At 40.3% G+C, this 6,687-nt stretch overlaps 1 pseudogene; it reads right to left on the reverse strand.

Annotated features, from left to right (window-relative positions):
- LOC139724384 (uncharacterized) overlaps window positions 1–1,880 on the reverse strand; it is a 35,001-nt pseudogene extending 33,121 nt beyond the window's left edge.
- Window positions 1,881–6,687: the final 4,807 nt, after the last annotated feature.

Consider the following 6,687-nt stretch of genomic DNA (forward strand, 5'->3'; position numbering starts at 1 on the left):
CTCAATAAACCAACAGAGATGTCTGGCTGGAAAGAGGTCATTGACCCCCCAGTGCTATACACCACTGCCTCTCCCAGACTCAAATGGCTTTAGCCAGTGAATTCCACTACTGTGTACTTACAGGCCGCAGTTCCCTTTCCTGTGGATCACACATGTGCTATAGATTGTCCAACAAATGATCGAAAGGAAATGACATCATTTGCACAACCTTGTTGAAAGTCAGCTTTCCAAGCAAAAGCATTCATATGTAAATATTGGGGGGCAGAAGAGATAAGGTCTACGACAATATTATCAGAATGGCTTCAAAATGTCAACGAAACTCCATGTGAATCTGCACTTGACAGAAATACTTTTTTTTTCCCCTTGTGGCCAGCATTTCTGAACAAAGAAGGAAAGAAAGAAGGATCTGTTTCTGTATGGGGGAAAAAAAAAAATCCCATCGGGCACAACCACTTAACACTTAGGCACTCTACTCTATTACAGAATTCTCCTACAGGATATACAACATTTGAGGTCAATCCTCAAATTTGAAAATGTTCCAAAGCTTGCTGCCCTGCATGGATGCCAGCATCTGTTCTCACTTTCAAACTGAAGCTTCAGAGAAATGTGCAGAAAGCAACAACTGGACATGGTACAAGTTCAATCATACAAAGAGATAAATATGAGCACACTGAAAAATCCCAGAGATACTCAGGGAGCCTTTTGTTCTGTTATCTAATTTATTAATTTGAAATGTGAGATATGAGTACTGTGCTTAAATGCATGACATGCTGACAGATTTTGGCTATACTGTAAGCATTTGCTCTCACTTTCGAAGTGGTTGAGCGAAGCACGTGCGAACTCAACCTTTTGTAATGACATATGTACAGTAGTCACGTGCACCTAGCTGATGGTGATTTGAATAGATGCTCCAAGAAAAACCACTTTGATTTATAGTAAGGATTCATCTTTGAGTTTGAAACACAAGGACTATGTTCAAAAGAAAAATCACATTGTGACAAATTCCAGGAACTGGAGGCTCACCTAATGTCTTGTCAGCTTTCTCTGGCTGTTCCGCAGCTGGTGGGGTGGGGGCAGGGGTGACATCCTTGTCCTTCGATCTCTTCTTCTTGTTGCTAACGATGGTCTGCTGACTCGTGGGCGCATGGCTTGGACTGTGGCTCCTCGGGATGGGACGAGTGTGTGTGGTCTGCAAAGTACGGAAGAGACAAAACAACCAAAAATCATGTCAAAAATTCAGTTTACCAGGCATGGCAGCTACATTAAGGGATACAGTGAATTTGTTCAATATATACTCGACATACAAAAATATGAAATATTACCGGCAAGTGTCCTGTTTCATTGGAATTTAGAAAAAAAAATCATATCCTATCTCATAAGATATGCGACATGCTATGTTGCCATCGGATACTTAATTGCCACCGATACTTCTCTGGCTGAGATTCTGAAGATAAACAATGTACATGGTATGTTGTATCCATGCCAGCTCTTCACCACCATTGAATGTGGTAATGGGTTCCAGATCATGAGACAAAGAGTTTCACTTTTGGGACAAGATGTATCCGCTGCACTACAATTGAACAAACGAGAGTGCAATAAAGTGCTGATTGCATTTGCAAATGTTCCCTTTTAACACTTACGCTTGATCATTTGTCTGTAAAGTAAGGGAATTTCTTGGAAATATATCACTAGTATAGGCCCTATAGCTTTAATAGCAAAATTCAATTTCATCTCCTCAATGTGGGAGAGGTTTGGCATCTTTCATGAACTCAAAACAGAGAGAAATAAGTGTAGTGTACAATACTGGCAGTAAAGATGACAGTAAAGGCCAGAGTGAAAGCGACACAAATGAACATTAATGAGGAAATGCATACGTCCATAATAGGCATTTTAAGATGTCATACAGGAAACCATTGGCATGTAGGCAGGGGAAACGAAAGCAACACTAGGACCTTTAACCCGATGAGGATGGGCTGATTTTGCTAGATAACACAAGCATTTCCCACAGACACCTACCGGAGTGTACTCAAGACTTGTCTTCAATGGGTTAAAATAGGAAGAAAAACAAGAACAAAGTAACTGGAAACACGAAGATTGCATAGCCGTGCCACTTATGAGCCCAACGTGGCCCATCACAAGACTTGTAGGAAAATGGGAGCAGCTCCCCCCTCCCCCTCTAAAAAAAAAAAAAGAGGATGAACCTTCCGTGCAAGATGACACATATGTCCCCCGCCCCCCATGTATGCACTGGGCGTATGGCCATCAAGTGCCTCATGCATATTTATTCAGACCAACCATCAACTTGACATGCGAGCCCAGCAAAATGGCGAGACACAAACAGATTTGGATAGGGTCAGAGAATACCTCAAGATGGGGAACAGCTGGGGTGAGAGTATGGGGTGCCCTAAATAGGCAGGCGAGTGAAAGGGGGACGAAAGGGAAATAGAGGAGGGGGGGGGGGGAGCGTATAACATTTGTGTCACAGTCATGTAGGTAAATGTAGAGGCAGGGTTTATGTCTCTGGGACTGGGACCCATAAGAGATTCCCCGCAGACCTCTAACTTTTTACATCACCAAACTGTGGTTGATCAAACCACCATTGGCAAGCAGAAACATTATTCATTCACTGGCTACTCTGTCAGTGGGTTACATTTCAAGGCTCCCAACCGACATCGAACAATTCTGTCGACCCATTTGTTCCTCCCCATCTTCAAAATGACATGACCATGGCAACATATCCATGCACTACATACAAAGTTTTAGTTACCAAACCCATTTGGGGATGGGTATGGAAACAGTAAGGCTGTTTGCCACACATTTTTAGAAAACTTTGCAACATCAGTAACGAACATAACATATGACTGCCACTTAACCACTCAAGAAATTGTTAAATGAAACAAAAGAATACAATGACCACCTCCCCCCCCCCCCAAAAAAAAAGGATACAAACAAGGATATCTCATTATAAAACAGGTAAGGCATTGCTTTCTAACCCTACAAGTTCATGTCTTAAAAATATTACAGAATACTTATATTATATAAATTGCCATAATGATAGTTACACAATGTGCAAGACCTGGAAAATAGTGCCCTGATAAACCTTTTACTATTAAGCTCATAATATCAGCAAGGCTGCAGGCATTAGCATTATTACTGACTACATGTGTGCAAATTTGGTTTGGCAAAGGAATATCGCGAAGAATATCTTGAATCACCAATTAGAATATTCCTTCCGATGATCGTGATCTGTGGTGATACTTGTAGTTTTCATACTCGGAGAATTCAGCCAGTTCATATATCAGTTTCTAAAAGCCTTGGTGCACCCACGTTCCCAGATGACATGCAAAGCTGTGATATAGACATTTGACTTATTTCATACCTCAAATTTCCATTCAGAAAAAAAAAAGGCTTTCAAAATGCTAAAAGGTTAGAGAAACCCCACTTGGGTGAAGCTCACTCGGGTCAGACTCCAGGTACTGGTAACAACTTCTTAGAAAATGAAGTCTTATCTTCTCCCCACAAGGCCTAAACACCTCTTCTAATGAAAAAAAAAAAAATAAGCCCTTGCTGGGAATTTTATGGTCCAATCTTCCATTCAAAAAGAATATGACAAAAGACCAATAAGTAACCAAGCAGTGAGGATAATAGCTGTCTCTACCATCTCTAGAAAAGCATGTGGAATCTCTCATAAATACCATAGCTTCAACTTTCACAATCCATCACCAAAACTGACATGACATGCTACAGGCCTGAATGCACTGTGAACATTCATTTTGCCAATCTCATTTGATACAGCTCCTTATTTGTAAACAAATGTGATGCCTCACATAAAATGCCTCTGACAAAATAGAAACCATGTATGATATGCCATATTGTAAGATACCTAAAGACTACTGCATTGATGCATGCACACTCCCACGCTCAAAAGAAGTCAACACTCTGAAGGTCGTTCACCTCTGTGACCTCTCTGGCAGCAGTGCCACCATCACCTGGTTGAATGTAACATTTCAAACTGTGTCAACCTCCATGAATGTAGCATTTAGATAAGAAAGAAATAATGACATTTTGATGAGTTGACCTTGACTTTTCACCCCCTAACCTTTGACTCATAACCCCTAAATCCCTACATGATCACTGACAGTCAGTACATGCATAAATACTACGTTCCATGAAGATACCTTGAAATATTTGTGAGATATGGAGAAAAATGTGAAATTTTAACATTTTCACTTGACCTTTGACCCTTGACCTTTGACTTCATGACCCAAAGCTCTCTCTGGGGAATCTTTATTTGGTAGTTCATGTATACACCAAGTTTCAAGAAAATACCTCCAGGCATTGCATAGATATACGGGAAATAGTGAAATTTTGAGCATTTGACCTTGACCTTTTGACCTTTGACCTTGAGCATGTGCACCCAAAAGTTGATAGGCACAACTTCGCCCACTCATACATATACATGCCAAGTTTCATTGGGATAACTCCAACAGTTTTTTAGATGTGCTGTCCACAAAATAACATTACGGACGGAAGGACGGACAGACGGATGGATGGACGGACAGACAACCCGAAAACATAATGCCTCCGGCGACACTTCGTGGCGGAGGCTTAAAAACAAAGTGTCTAGAAAAGCACCTATGTGCCATTATAATGACTCTGGACATGACGATTAAGTTGAAAGAGTAGTTTCGAGTAAAAACTTATGAAAGGCTTTACCAGTAAGTGCTTGAAATATCCGAAACATTAGATGGTAAACGTATATGATTTCCGCTGCCCTATTCTCGAGTACGTAACTCTGGTCTTCTCGAACCCAAACATGTACAAATCAGATAATTTGATCATCTGTTTCATTTTACAATTTCATCTAAACATAAACAAAACAGTTAAATGACCTTTATGGTGGGAAATTCTTTGTTTTGTACAATTATTCAACTCACAATATGAATCTTACATCAGTGAAGTCAGCAACTGACAAAAAAATTTAAGAGAGAAGCGTTACATCTTGAATCTCATTTCATCGGCACAAACAGAACTGTGCGCTGTCTGAAAGACATTGATAGTACATTCAGCTTTGACCTGTAACAGAGTTGAGTAGTGAACAACACTATCCTTCTGCAGACCTCGGACACCTATGTAATCATGCAATTTAAATACATTACCACTAGTTTTCAGTGAGCATTCTGAGATCTTGTCCATAATGCCCCCAAACCATAATTCCTTTCAGGTATTCATGGTTGAATTATCCACGATACAGAAAGTCTTCTGACTTACCGATCAGACTAATCTACACAAGTGACAATACGCAGTCACCCATTCTCAAGTAAATAGGTTTACATTACTCTCATGCTACTATACCGGGTGTCCCAAAAAAAGCGGAACGGTGGATTTTCAGTATCTTGCGGTCTAAAAGTTATATATCTTTTGACATCATTAGAAAGAGCATCTTCCGCAGAAGACTATGATACCAAATCATCAATTTGGTTCAGTACTTTTTATTCTACGCCAATTTCTGAAAATGCAGTCATTGCCAAATTTCGCCGGATTTTTGCGACTTATGAGATAATAATTAAAGTGCACTACGCGATCCATACGGTGAATATTGTGTAAGCTCGGGTAATCCGTGTCAACAAAAGATACAGCTTTCACATTGGGAAACCCGTGTGTGTGTGTCTGTGTGTGTGTGTGTGTGTGCGCGCGCTCCCAATATGAAAGCGTTATCTTTTGTTGACATGGATCAACGAGCTTACACAATTCACCGTATGAAACGCGTGTCGCACCCAAATTATTATCTCATAAGTCACAAAAAATTGAAAATGACTGCATTTACAAAAATTGGCGTAGAATAAAAAGTGCTGAACCAAATTTAATGATTTTGGTATCATGGTCTTCTGCGGAAGATGCTCTTTCTAATAATGTCAAAAAATGTATCACTTTTAGAACGCAAGGTACTGAAAATCCACCGTTCCGCTTTTTTTGGGACACCCGGTATAAATATCCAAAGAAAAGCAGCATAAGAATGATGCAGCCAGTTCCGATTCCATCACCTTTGTGCGATCGGTCAACTAAGTCTGAACATTCTTATCAATTATCCACATCAACAACCAAAAAAAGTATCATTCAGTATATAATTTATCATACATTCCCTGAGCCACAGCAGATCATAAAATCAAAGATTCATTCTAACCTTGTCACATTCTTTCAAGAGACTTACAATTGTACATACGCTGGCCACACAAGCTCCATCCTATGACTGGTCACATCTTCGGGGGGGGGGGGGGGGGGGGGGGGGCAGGGTGGGTGACTACCGGTATTTAGTAAAGCAAACAATGCAGGGTAAATGTTACAAACAGAATATCTTTAAGTTACCATGTAGCCATCTCAAAAATTTGACATGCCCCTTCGGCATTACATAAAGAGGGACTGGCTGAGGGCAGGAACACTACGACTTTTCCACTGGAGGAGGCAAAAAGTTTCAAGATGGAGGCAAGAGACGTATATCCACATGACAGAAAAGTAATGCAATATACAGTATAAACACAAATTTCACACAACAAAAGTCTTATCTATTGCATGGATCAGAGTACCCTGAAAACACATACATATATGTGTACCTTAAACTTACTAAGTCACACAATCTCTAATGAGCAGTGCTCAATTTTAATGCACTGCGCAGAATGGTCATTTGGA

Source organism: Diadema antillarum, unplaced genomic scaffold, assembly GCF_040938485.1.
Source record: "Diadema antillarum isolate AM-2024a unplaced genomic scaffold, OU_Dant_1.0 scf00000212, whole genome shotgun sequence".
Classification (NCBI taxonomy): domain Eukaryota; kingdom Metazoa; phylum Echinodermata; class Echinoidea; order Diadematoida; family Diadematidae; genus Diadema; species Diadema antillarum.